Here is a 14,344-nt window from a genome sequence, read left to right as displayed (position 1 = left end):
TCTACGTCAGCTCTCAAGTGAAATGGGTAAACTCGGGCACCTGGGTGGCTCAGTCAGTTGGGCATCTGCCTTTGGCCCAGGTCATGATCCTGGAGTCCCAGAATCGAGTCCCGCATCGGGCTCCCTGCTCAGTGGAGTCCGCTTCTCCCTCTGCCCCTCACCCCGCTTGTGCTCTCTCTCTCTCTCACTCTGTCTCCCTCTCAAATAAATAAATAAATAAAATCTTTATTTAGAAAAAAAAGAAATGGGTAAACTCGGAAAAGGGCTACTGCTTTAGATGATAGAGATGCTGGGGTTACAGCATTTGCTTGGGAAGCAGGCATTAGTTCAGAGCAAGAAGGCCCAAGTTCCTGAAGGCAACTGTTGTCACAGCTTTGGAATACATTCTATAGGACACTTAGTTTGTTGCAAGATTGACTTTAATAACTCTTTTTTTTTTCTGATTGCTCAGACTCCATCATTATTAGCCCCCTGTCTTTTGTCCCCTTTATTACATTCTTACAGAACTAGTCAAACATTTTAAAAATCTTCTTAGAGGAGATGAAGTCACCTGTAATTAGTCATTCAGTTGCTGAATGACTACTACCATAGAATACTCCTCTATAAGTTGTGAAGCCTAGGCCAAAGATCTGGATTCGAAGAGCAACAATTGGTATAGTAATGTCTCTTGTTTGTAGTTCCTACTAGATGCCAAGTGGTTAATTTATTAGCTTAAGAAAGATACTTCACTGCGTTACAACTGTCAAGGAGAGACAATGTTGGCTAGAAGCATTGGCTGAGCTGTGTACCTGCTGTGAGATCTTCTATGTATGAAACATGAGTGTACTATCCTATCACATCAAATGGGCACAAGGCCTTTTAGGAAGTCATTAGGGATCAAAAACAAAAATCAGGGCACCTGGGTGGCTCAGTCGGTTGAGCGTCTGCCTTCGGCTCAGGTTGTGATTCCAGGGTCCAGGGATCAAGTCCCCAGTCGGGCTCCCTGCTCGTCGGGGAGTCTGCTTCTCCCTTTGCCTCTCCCCCTGGCTTGTGCTCTCTCTCTCTCAAATTAAAAAAAAAAAAAAATTTTTTTAAAAGACAAAAATCATTTAATATTACACTATATGTATTAAGTTACAAATTGAATTAATTACTTGTCCCTGTTTCAGAAACTACCCCGAGTAATTTTTTTTTGGGGGGGCATATTAACTGTTTTTTGAAGGAAAAGGAGTGTAACATAACCTTTGAGTACTGAGAAGAGCAATTTCAGTCAATGCATTGAATGCCTTAAGCTGCTTGTATTATCATCTTTAATGGTATACAGGGAAAAGTTAATAGATCCTCACTTTCACATCTGGAACATACAAATCAATCCTGTTCTGTAGTATGCATCTCTCTGCACTCTCCAGGAGCTCCTAGCAGCTGGTGCTTGGTATTAATCTCTTCTAGAGAAGCACATGCTATAAATTTATCATTCTGAATGAGAGCAGAAATATTTAATCTGTTTCTCTGATCCTTCTTGCTTTACTGTCCATTAAACAACCCCTGATGATTTTACAGCTTGTCATACAGAGTATGGGGTGATAGAATAACATGGGGTGTGGAGGTATATTGCTTGGATTTGAGTCTAGGCTTCTTTTTTTTTTTTTTTTTAAGAGAAAGAGGCATACCAAGAATCAGATTTTTTTTTTAAGATTTTATTTATTTATTTGACAGAGAGAGACAGTGAGAGAGGGAACACAAGCAAAGGGAGTGGGAGAGGGAGAAGCAGGCCTCCTGCATAGCAGGGAGCCCAATGCGGGGCTCGATCCCAGGACCCAGGGATCACGACCTGAGCTGAAGGCAGATGCCCAACTGACTGAGCCATCCAGGCGCCCCTGAGTCTAGGCTTCTAACTAGCCGTGTAACTTCTGGCATGTTACCTAATCTCTCTGATTCTTCATCTGTAAATAGACTCATTCCAGTTACCTCACAAGACAGTTACCATGATTAGATGAGATAATACATGGGACAAGCATCACAAAAATATCTTTCAAAAACTTTTAATTATTGAAAATTTCAAATGTATTCAAGACTGAGAGAAGGGTTGTACCCTCATTACCTATGACTCAACTTCAACAATCATCCACTCATGGTCAGTGATGTTCATCTATACTCCAGTGGGTGCTCCCCCATTCCCAAAAGGAATCATGAAAAACAAATTCCAGGTATCATATCATTTCCATCCTTAAGTATTTAAGTACATGTCTCTAAAAGGTAAGTTATTTTTTTAAGTTTTTATTTATTTATGCACCCAGCCATAGGCCTTGAACTCTGAACCCTGAGATCAAGAGTCACATGCTCTTCTGACTGAGCCAGCCAGGAACCCCAAAAATGTTTAAATTATTTAACATGACTGTAAAATCATTATCATATTTAAAAATTAACAAATATCTAGTCAGTGTCCACTTCCCCAATTATCTCATAAATCTTTTTTGCAATTATTTTGTTTGACTCAGGATCTAGCATTTGGCTGATCTTTTTAGTCTAATCTACAATTGCCCTGAAATTTGATATGGTAGCCACTAGCTACGTGTGACTAAATTTAAACATAAATTAATTAAAAGTGAATAAAATTAAAAATTCAGTTCCTCAGTTGCAAATAGCCACGTGGAGAGCACTGATATAGAACATTTCCACCATTGCACACAGTATTATGGGACAGTACCGATCTACAAGTCTCTTTTCTTTCTGTGTTTTATTCTTTAAAATTTAATTGTTGAAAAAACCCAAGTCATTTGTCATACAGAATTTCCCACATCCTGGATTTTTTTAATTGAATTCCCATGGTATCATTTCACATGTTCCTCGGTCCTCTGTAATTGATGGTTAGAGCTAGTGACTAAAAAAGTTGTTCACCTGGTTTGTGAGCTCAAGTTCAACTGTGTGACCTTGAGCACATAACTTGACCTGTGTAAATATCAGTTCCCTCATATATAAAATGTGAATGATAATAGTACCTATACTGAAGGGCAGTTGGGAAGATTAAATGAGATAATTGATATAAAGTGCTCATCCTGGTGCATGGGCACATAGTATGGATTAAGTATATATTAGTTATTACTTGTGTTATTATACTTATTATTAATCAGTGATTCTCAAATATTAGTCCATGCACTGGCTCCATCAAAATACTCTGTAAACTTAAAAAAAAAAAAAAAGGTTCTAGAGATTTTAGTTCAGCAGGTTTCAATGTTGTCCAAACAAAAATCTGTATTTGTAATAAGTTCTTGATGATTCTGCTGAAGTTATGGCTCTGTGATAGGTCAACTTGACTAGACTGAACTTCAGCCCCTAGAATTTCCATTCTAGTATGCTTCCTGTTAGAGTGGATGACAAGAGATCGTCTCTTGCAAGAATTGGAGGAGGGAAGGGAGGTAGCAGCCATTTCGTAGCATATACATATCTTCTCCCAGTTTTTCAATCCAACATACTTTAGGTGCTACTGGAAAGAGATTTTGTCATGGTAATTAAAATCCCTAATGAGTTGACCTTAAGTTAATCAAAAGGGAGATTATCCTGGGTAGCCCTGACTTAAATCAATTGGAAGGCTTTTATAAGAGGGCTTAGGGCTTAGTCCAGGCCAAGTTGGCTTCACTGGTGAACTCTCTCAAACATTTAAAGAAAAATTAATACTGATTCTGCACAAACTTCTAAAATATGGAAGAGGAGGGAACACTTTGCAACTTATTCTGTAAGGCCAGTGTTAGCATGCCAAAACCAAAGACATCACAAGAAAACAAAACTAGAAAATAGTATCTCTAATGAGTATAGATGTAAAAATCTTAACAAAGGGGCGTCTGGGTGGCTCAGTTGTTAAGCGTCTGCCTTCGGCTCAGGTCATGATCCCAGGGTCCTGGGATCGAGCCCCGCATCGGGCTCCCTGCTCGGCGGGAAGCCTGCTTCTCCCTCTCCCACTCCCCCTGCTTGTGTTCCCTCTCTCGCTGTGTCTCTCTCTGTCAAATAAATAAAATCTTTTTAAAAAAAAAATCCTTAACAAAATACTAGCAAACTGAATCTAGCAACATATAAAAAGGATTATATACCATGACCAAGAGAGCTTTCTCCCAGAAATGCAAGGTCACTTTTTTTTTTTTAAAGATTTTATTTATTTATTTGAGAGAGAGAGAATGAGAGAGAACACATGAGAGGGGATAGGGTCAGAGAGCAAAGCAGACTCCCTGCAGAGCAGGGAGCCCGATGCGGGACTCAATCCAGGGACTCCAGGATCATGACCTGAGCCGAAGGCAGTCGCGTAACCAACTGAGCCACCCAGGCGCCCGTAAGGTCACTTTAATACCTGAAATAAACATATTATTAATAGAATAAAAGGCAAAACCACATAACTGTTTCAATAGATGCAGGGAAAGCATTTGATAGAATTTACCGATTTATTCTAAAAGCAATCAATAAACCAGGAATCAAAGGGAACTTCCTCAGCCTAGTAGAAGACATTGACAAAAAACTTTCTCTGGGGAACTCATGCTTTCCCAGAGGGAAAGGTGGAGAGGTCTGGGATAGCCCAGTATCTGGGCCTGGACAGGTGAGACTATCTTCTCAGTGGGGTTCAGTTTTAAGGAATCCACCTGCTCACAGGTATATGCCATATTATCCACTGTAGTCTTTATTAATAATAAAGGTGATACTCTGCTGGCTCAGTTGGTGGAGCTTACGACTCTTGATCTTGGGTCATGAGTTCAAGTCCCATGTTTGGTGTAGAGCTGACTTAAAAAAATAAAATATAGGGCTCCTGGGTGGCTCAGTCTGTTGAGCGACTGCCTCTTGGTTTCGACTCAGGTCGTGGATCTCATGGGTGTGGAATCAGGCCCCACAGCTGGCTCTGTACTCAGCCAGGAGTCTGCTTGAAGATTCTCTTTCTGCCCCACCTCCTGCTCTTGCACTCACTCTCTCTCTCTAAAATAAATAAATAAATCTTAAAAAAATAAATAATTAAAAGTAAAAATAAAAATATTTAAAGGTAATACTTTGCCTCCCACCAGTCCCTAATGCCTTATACTCTATATTCTCAGTGGATTCAGAATTAGGGCATGAGATAGGGATGGTAGTTGTTGGCCCCATGAAAGACTCCAGCATAAGGCAATAGAAGGAATAATTTATTGAAAAGTTTTAGACTTGCACAATAGTAATCCCTATAGTAATGATTAGAATCTTAGACTTACTTTAAAAGTTGGAAAGGATCCGGGTGCCTGGGTGGCTCAGTTGGTTAAGCGACTGCCTTCCGCTCAGGTTATGATCCTGGAGTGTCTGGATCGAGTCCCGCATCAGGTTCTCTGCTCGGCAGGGAGTCTGCTTCTCCCTCTGACCCTCCCCCCTCTCATGTGCTCTCTCTCATTCTCTCTCTCTCAAATAAATAAATAAAATCTTAGAAAAAGAAAATCTATTGGGCGCCTGGGTGGCTCAGTCGGTTGGGCGACTGCCTTCGGCTCAGGTCATGATCCTGGAGTCCCGGGATCGAGTCCCGCATCGGGCTCCCTGCTCAGCGGGGAGTCTGCTGCTCCCTCTGACCCTCCCCCCTCTCATGTGCTCTCTCTTTCTCATTCTCTCTGTCTCAAATAAATAAATAAAATCTTTAAAAAAAAAAAAAAAGTTGGAAAGGATCCTAGAGATCATTTAGCAGCTAGATTCTAACCCCCAGAGATTAAGTAATGTGTAGAAAACTACCCAGTCATCTAGTGACATATCAGAACTAGAGTCCAAATTTTCTTCAGTCTGCCACACTTGCCACCACACCCTGTTGCTTCCTTAATAGGCTGAGATAAAAAATTTCTTATCATCTGCTTCTCCGAAGATCAGAATTTTGTCATTGCTATAGATGAAGAAATAAATGCAATTAAGTTAAATCATTTTTCCATGGTAATAGGGCTTATCAGAGGTAGCAGTGGAAATGAAAAATACTCCTCTAATTTTAGTTCAAGGCTGTGCTGATGAGATCGTTTTTTCTGTCAAAATGCCAAACTGAAATAAATGGAAGACTGGTATATCGTGGAAACACAATCAGTGTGGCAGAGACTCTGGCTCACATGTTAATTCAACTGATGATCTCTGGTTCCTTTTCTAGCATGATGTCATAGTATGTTATGGTATTAAAATTTCCTCCTGAAAGAATAGAAGGAAGTAAGTAGAATGGGGTGTTACTGTCTAACTCCAAAGCCTGTGATCTTAATTAACCATGATGTTTATTGCCTCTCCAGATCTGTAAGGTACGAAGGCAAGTGTTTGGACAATAAAATGAAAGTTTAGGTGAATTCTAAATGCAGTTAATTTATGTTATTCATAAAAGTAATAGAACTAAGCACTTGGCTATTACAGCTTTCTTTAAGTAATCATCCCTGCAGATCTATTGGTGGAAATGCAATAATGTGAAAGATTCACATTAAACCACCAAGATAACAGCAGATGATCTTTATTAATCAGGTCATTACTGTTTGATTTTCTACAAAATCTACAAATGATTTTGACTTTGATTTTCTAACAAAAATATCTTTAATCTTATATGCTTTCCACATTGAGAAGTCATTCATTCATTCATCAAGTAGTTCTTGAATGTCTACTGTGTATCAGGTACTGTTTTAGGTATTGGGGGTAGAGTTATAAATAGAACTAAGTTCCTGATCTCATTGAGCAGAGGACGTTATAAAACAATAATATCCTTTATTCACTGCTGTTAGAGATAGGCATAACTCTACTTAATAAAGTTGCTATATTTGTGTTTTTAGAAAAGAAAAAAACCACAATGGTCAAATAAGTTTGGGAAATAATGCAACAATAACCTCTTCTTAATGCTTGAAATTCCACACATTTATTAAAGCCCCAAAGATATTAGACAATAAAAATTTCTGCTTAACACTGTTTTCCTGACTTGACTATTTAAACTTTTCTTTTTCTCTCTCTCTCTTTTTTTTTTTTTTTCATTTTTGGGATAGCACCTATTAACCTCTTGTGGAATTAAAATTCCAAAGAAGCCAGTTTTAAAAAATACCAAACTGTAAGAGCTCTTTGTGTTGTTTTGTTTTTATATATGTTCTATAATTTTGTATCAATTGTAGTTCTTATTTTATATGGTTACATTTTGGAGACATAAATGGACCTGCACTAGCTTTAAAACATAATAATAGGGGCGCCTGGGTGGCTCGGTTGGTTGGGCGGCTGCCTTCGGCTCAGATCATGATCCTGGAGTCCTGGGATTGAGTCCCACATCAGGCTCCCTGCTCAGCGGGGAGTCTGCTTCTCCCTCTGATCCTACCCCTCTCATGCTCTCTGTCTCCCATTCTGTCTCAGATAAATAAATAAAATCTTTAAAAAAACACATAATAATAATAAACTCTATTATAATAAGGGCCTATTGCACATACTTTTTTCCTTACCATTTCCAGGTTGATTTATCTCTGTAAACCACTATAACTTTTCAAAACTTTTATTTTTTTTTAAGATTTTATTTATTTATTTGACAGAGAGAGAGACAGTGAAAGAGGGAACACAAGCAGGGGGAGCAGGAGAGGGAGAAGCAGGCTTCCCGACAAGCAGGGTGCCTGATGCGGAGCTCGATCCCAGGACCCTGGGATCATGACCTGAGCCGAAGACAGACGCTTAACCGACTGAGCCACCCAGGCACCCCTAAAACTTTTAAATTAACAAAATAAATAGAAACATATGGAAACAGAAAACTAAACAAAATAAATGTAGAATTTAGTGAATAATTGTACAGTGAATACCCTTGTAGCCACAAGCCATGTCAAGAAACAGAACTTTTCCAGTCATCTCAGAAGCCCCCCAAAAGCCCCAGACAATTCACAGCCACCCCTCTTCCTCCAAAATAACCACGATCCTGACTCATAGCAATCACTCTCTCACATTTCCTTACACTACAGTTTAGTCTTGACTGTTGAAAAGAAAGGACCTTTTTACTTTTTTACGTTTCCTTTAATCTCCATGTTCTCCTCTACCCTTTCTTTTCCTTATACTTTATCTGTTGTAGAACTCATTCTGACACATAGAATGTCTTACAGTCTGGGTTTTGCTGAGTGCATCCTCATGATATAGTTTAACATGGTCCTGTGTCTTTTGTGTTTCTTAGAAATTGGCAGGTGGGGGCACCTGGGTGGCTCAGTTGGTTAAGCGACTGCCTTCGGCTCAGGTCATGATCCTGGAGTCCCGGGATCGAGTTCCGCATCGGGCTCCCTGCTCAGCGGGGGGTCTGCTTCTCCCTCTGACCCTTCCCCCCTCATGCTCTCTCTCTCATTCTCTCTCTCTCTCAAATAAATAAATAAAATCTTAAAAAAAAAAAAAAAGAAATTGGCAGGTGGATCCAGAGGTTTCATCAGGTTTAGATTTGATTCCTTTGTGTTCTTTTTTCAGAAGTCTGGTTTTCACTCATTTTTTTTCTTTTTCATGTTAGCAGCCATTGATATTCAATATTTAGCTTTATTAATTGAAGCTTGCAAAAAGATGACATTCTATTTCTACCATTTTGCATTCATGTATTACTTTGAACAATTGTATAATGAGATGCATCCCTTCATCTTCTTTTTGGTTACCCAATGAAACAGTTTATTACAGAAAAGGCAGGAAAATGTTTGAGTTTTTCCCTTTTATTTCCCCAGGTTTTTTAAAAGATTTATTTATTTGAGAAACAGAGAGAGAGAACAGGGCAGAGGGGCAGAGGGAGAGGGAGAGAGAGAATCTCAAGCAGACTCCACACTGAGCACGGAACCCAAGGTGGGGCTCAATCTCACAACCCTGAGATCATGACCTGAGCCGAAACCAAGAGTCCGACCCTCAACCAACTGTGCCACCCAGGCACCCTTCCCCAGTTTTTGATGCAACAAATTGACTCCCTGTCATCTTTCACAAATTTAGATTTTCAAACTATTACAATGAACTCAAGGACTTAAACATATTTGAGGGATTTCGATCCATTGCAATTCTTATCTTTATTGAAGCTCCAACTGTCCCATCTTCGGCTGTGGGTACTCTTCAAATTGCCTTCTTGGACGTGATCCTAATAGTTTTTTTTTATAGCTTTCTTGATAGCTGATATGTCAAGATATTCCATTTTCCCTCCAGACCTCAGTTCCTGGAATCAGCCATTTCTCCAAGGACCCCCGATCTCTTTCAACTGGAAATATTTCAAGATCACAATGTAGTTGCTGTTTCTAAGCCTCTTTAGTGGCAGTGGATATATATATTACCTGATGAGTTCATACTAATATTTCTGTTTTACATTCGGAACTACAAGGTTTTTACTTAACCTCTTTTGTGTTATATCTTTATCTCCTTTCTTTCACACCAACAACCCTGTTTCTCAAGGTAACAGGGAATGATAGAGTTAGAATATTCCATATTTTTCATTTACTTCTTTCCATATGACACCAACAACGTCCCAGGATTACAGTACTAATACTACTACTGATGGTTAATATTACTAATATCACCACCAATTACTAAAAAAAATTAAAATTTGTATTGGCTATCTCCATTCTTGCCCCATTTTAAAAATGGTTGTGGCATATTTGTATCATGCCATGTATGATCTACACTGTCAGATCATCTAGCCATTGTACATGCTCATCTCCCTCTTGTTTAATTGTTATCTTGTCTTAGTTCTGCACACAACTATATATTTACTAATGACCTCTTGTCCTTATATTAATATCTCTGTAGTCATTTTGGTTGGCTGAAACTCACTCTCTATTCAATTTCTTAGGAAGAGCACAGAGGAACACGATTTTTTGAGGTCTACCAAAAATAATTTGTACCTTTTATACTTGCAGGTCAGTTTTGGAGGATATAAAATGTTTGGCTAATAATTTATTTTTCTGAATCTTGTGAAAACAGCCTCTCCTCAATTGTCTTCTGGCATAATGCCTGCTGTTGAAAAGTTTGAGGACAACCTAGTTACTTCTCCTTCATAAGTCACATGCTCTTTTTGCCTCAGTACCAAAAATAGTATTTTCTTTAACGTCCAGTAATTTTAGCAGAATATATCTTGGTCTTGGTGGTTCTGATCAATATTCTCAGGTACGCAGAGTGCTATTTCGATATTAATTTCAAGACTTTTTTTATGTCAGAAAACTTGTCTTGAATCACAGTATTTGTTTTGTTCTTTCTGTTGGGTTACTTCTTTGGACCCCCTTTGTCGGCATGTTGATCTTCTTTGACAGTCTTCCATATTGACAACTTTTAAATCCCTTTCTAGTCTCTTTTCTTATTTAAAAAAACATTAATTATTTTTAGTTTTAAAATTGTCCTTTTCATCTTTTATTTCTTGGAAGGCATTATTTGTCAGTGTGTGTAAGAATGTGTTTTTGCTCTTATTTCTTCTAGTTTAGCATTTATTTCTAAAATGATTTTCTTTTCAAATTCTCCTTTGAGAATTATTACCTAATTTATGAATTTTTCTAATTCTGATTTATGTTGTTTTCTCATGTCTTGTGTTATTTAATTTATTAAAATTCATATTTAAATACAATTTTTATCTGTTTCTTGAGTATATTTTTCTGGTGTGCTTTTGTTTCTTTGTAGAGATGGGCAGGTAGGGCAGGTAGTGACTTTGAGATTTGACCTTGATGCTTCTCTATTGCTTGTTCTTAAGTAAAATTAGTTTCCCTGAACTTTCTGCAGGAGGCTTGGTTCAGAAAACTTTTTTAAAACTTGACAGTGATGCTACTTCATGTTTTTGTGTAATGTTTAAAAAATAGGACTGCTTGCTTTCTGAGATTTTCTTTTTTTTTTAATTTTTATTTTTTTTGGGGGAGATTTTCTTTCTTTTTTAAAAAATTTTATTTGTTTACTTGAGATAGAGCAAGGGTGAGAGAGTGAGAGTGAGAGAGCAAGAGCACAGAGGGAGAGGGAGAAGCAGACTCTCTGCTGAACAGAGAGCCCAACTCAGGGCTTGATCCCAGGACTCCGAGATCATGACCTGAGCAGAAGGCAGCAACTTACCTGACTGATCCACCCAGGTACCCCCCTTTCTGAGATTTTCTGACCATTTCCTTCAACCACTTTTTCCCTCCCTCAACCACTTTTGATATGGATCTTCTCTTTACTTCTATGTTGTCCCTGCCCTGATCAATTTTTTTTTTAAAGATTTTATTTATTTATTTGAGACAGAGAGAATGAGAGACAGAGAGCATGAGAGGGAGGAGGGTCAGAGGGAGAAGCAGACTCCCCGCCGAGCAGGGAGCCCGATGCGGGACTCGATCCCGGGACTCCAGGATCATGACCTGAGCCGAAGGCAGTCGCTTAACCAACTGAGCCACCTAGGCGCCCTGCCCTGATCAATTTTTATTACATGGCCAGTGGTTACTTCTCAGAGCTATGTCCTGGAAGGGATCTTTGGCTGGTGAGTATTGAGAATTCATACGGACAAGACTGTTCCTACCCCTTTGGGTCTTACCAGGGCCCCCGTGCGCTTATCTGTTATTGGAACAGGCAAAACCCCTCCAGTTACAGTTGTCATTCTCAGATTGACCCAGTGTGCTTTCTAGTAAATATCTGTTTCTCTTTGGGATTCTTCTGTTCTCAGGTCCATCAAATATCCCAATGATTCCCTCTCTTCTGCCTTGCATAAACTCTGGTATCATGGCCTTGTGGTTGTTAGTGATTTTCCTCCACCTGCTTATATTTTGTGGTTTGTGGAGACACCTTACTGTCTTGTCTTGTTGTAAATGTTATCCATGGGTTTTTTATTTTACTTTTCAATTTCTTTGTTTATATGTAGGGATTTGAGAAGATCCAAACACTATGTTGTCACTTTTTAGATGCTGAGTATAATCTTCAATGAGCTGAAATTTGATTATTTTTATATTATACGTTATGCTTTTTCAAAATACACTTTTATTTATTTATTTTTAAAGATTTTATTTGTTTATTTGACACAGAGAGAGAGAGAGAGCACAAGGAGGGGGAGCGGCAGGCAGAGGGAGAGGGAGAATCAGGCTCCCCGCTGCTCAGGGAGCCCAATGTGGGGCTTGATCCCAGGATTCTGGGATCATGACCTGAGCCGAAGGCAGATGCTTAACTGACTGAGCCACCCAGGCACCCCAAAAATACTCTTTTAAAAATGATTCCAACCTTACAGAAAATTGCAAGAACAATACAAAGGATTTTAGTTTACCCTTTACCCAGATTCTCTAATTGGTTATTAACATTTTATCATATTTGTCTTATCATTCTTTCTCTCTTTTTCTCTCTCAATTATTTTGTATAGTATATAGTAAAATCATTAAAATCAAGATATTGGTAAAATCATTAAAATAAAAAAATTAAAATTGTTACAATACTACCATCCAATCCATTGGCTGCATTCAAATTTTGCTAATAATATACCATATGATCACTCTTTCCTTTCTAATGCAGGATCCAATAGAGGATCATGTGTTGTATTTAGTTGTTACATGTCTTTAGTCTCTTTGGAGCAGTTCCTCAGTTTTTCCACGTCTCTCATGACATTGACTTTCTTGGAAGATAATAGGCTAGTTACTTTGCAGAATGTTCTCAACTTGAGTTTACTTTATACTTATTTTGATTAGATTCAGGTTGTTCATTGGGAGGGATACCATAGACATGATGCTATCTTCTTCTCAGTGTATCATCAGGAAGCAAATTAATAAATGTTCATTTGTCCCATTTCTATCAGTGTTGACTTCCATCACTTTGGTAATATGTAAAATTAATTGTAAAATTAATAAGTATCACATACTTATTAATCAATGAGTTATTATGTATTTTGTGAAGAGCTACTTTGATATTTTATTATATCTTTTTCTCATCACATTTTCACTCACAGTTTTGGTGTCCATTGTTGGTTCTTCTCTGAATCAATTACTACTATAATGGCTAACAAATGGTGATATTCTAAGTCCACCATTCATTCTTTTTTTTTTTTTTTAAAGATTTTATTTATTTATTTGAGACAGAGAGAATGAGAGAGAGAGAGCATATGAGAGGGGGGAGGGTCAGAGGGAGAAGCAGGCTCCCTGCCGAGCAGGGAGCCCGATGTGGGACTCCATCCAGGGACTCCAGGATCATGACCTGAGCTGAAGGCAGTTGCTTAACCAACTGAGCCACCCAGGCGCCCCGAGTCCACCATTCATTCTATAGTCACTAGTGGGCATTGGACTATAAGGTAAAGCTTTCTATTTTTCTCTCTTTATTTATTCACATATATTTATATCAAGATGGATTCATGGATTCCTATCTTATTTAATGGGCCATAATTTGTTGTTATCATTTCTCATTATATTTTTAAATTGCCCCAGATTTAGCTAATGGAAGTCCTTCAATCTGGCTTTTGTCCATCTAACATGTCCTCATTGTTCTTTGAGTACTTCCTTACTTTCATACTCAACAAGATGTTCCAGGAACATATTGTACTTTCTCTGTCCCGGATCTAAATTGTACTATTTCTCCAAGGAATTCTGGATCCTTTTGGTAGAGAATGATATTCAGAAGTTACCATCTGGGTGTAGGTGTGCTCATTGTTACTAGGGGATCACTTCTTTCAGGTCTAGTTTTCTTCCTTTCCACATTGATAACTGGCAGTGAGAAGTCTGGCTCCCATGATCTCAATATACTTACTTCATCTTCTTATATGTAACCAATCCCCTAACCTAATGGTTGCCTTGCAGATGAAGACACTCACCCTCCTACCCCTCCCAATTGAGGCTACTGTGTGGTAGAAATGAGGACTTTCTCAATTGTCCAGCTCCACTGCTCTTCCCATTTTAACTTATAAATTGCATCATCCAAGCAGATGAGATACTTTTTAAAAACTCATTTCCATTCTTTATGCAAAAGAGAGTATATGTGAAATTTGATACTCCATGTATATAATTTATTATGATTTTGAAAAATTTATTTTACTGTAGAAAGTAATGCCATAAATATTATAACTGGAATTTTTATGTGAAATTTCTGTCTTTGTGTTTAGGAGTTTGTTATGGCACAGTGGGAATATTTGCTCAACTACTTTCTGGATGCACATCTAACAATTTGTTAAATAAGACCTGCCTAGCAGGGGAAAAAAACAGTGAGAATTTTTAAAAAATCAATTAACCACAAAAATCAGTTTGTTGTGTTTAAAAAGTGTTCTTAAAAAGCTGATGGGGGCGCCTGGGTGGCTCAGTTGGTTAGGCGACTGCCTTCGGCTCAGGTCATGATCCTGGAGTCCCTGGATCGAGTCCCGTATCGGGCTCCCTGCTCGGCAGGGAGTCTGCTTCTCCCTCTGACCCTCCCCCCTCTCATGTGCTCTCTCTCATTCTCTCTCTCTCAAATAAATAAATAAAATCTTTAAAAAAAAAAAAAA

Source organism: Leptonychotes weddellii, chromosome 9, assembly GCF_054177405.1.
Source record: "Leptonychotes weddellii isolate Sample4059 chromosome 9, ASM5417740v2, whole genome shotgun sequence".
NCBI classification, from domain to species: domain Eukaryota; kingdom Metazoa; phylum Chordata; class Mammalia; order Carnivora; family Phocidae; genus Leptonychotes; species Leptonychotes weddellii.
Note: the sequence above shows the minus strand (reverse complement) of the source record.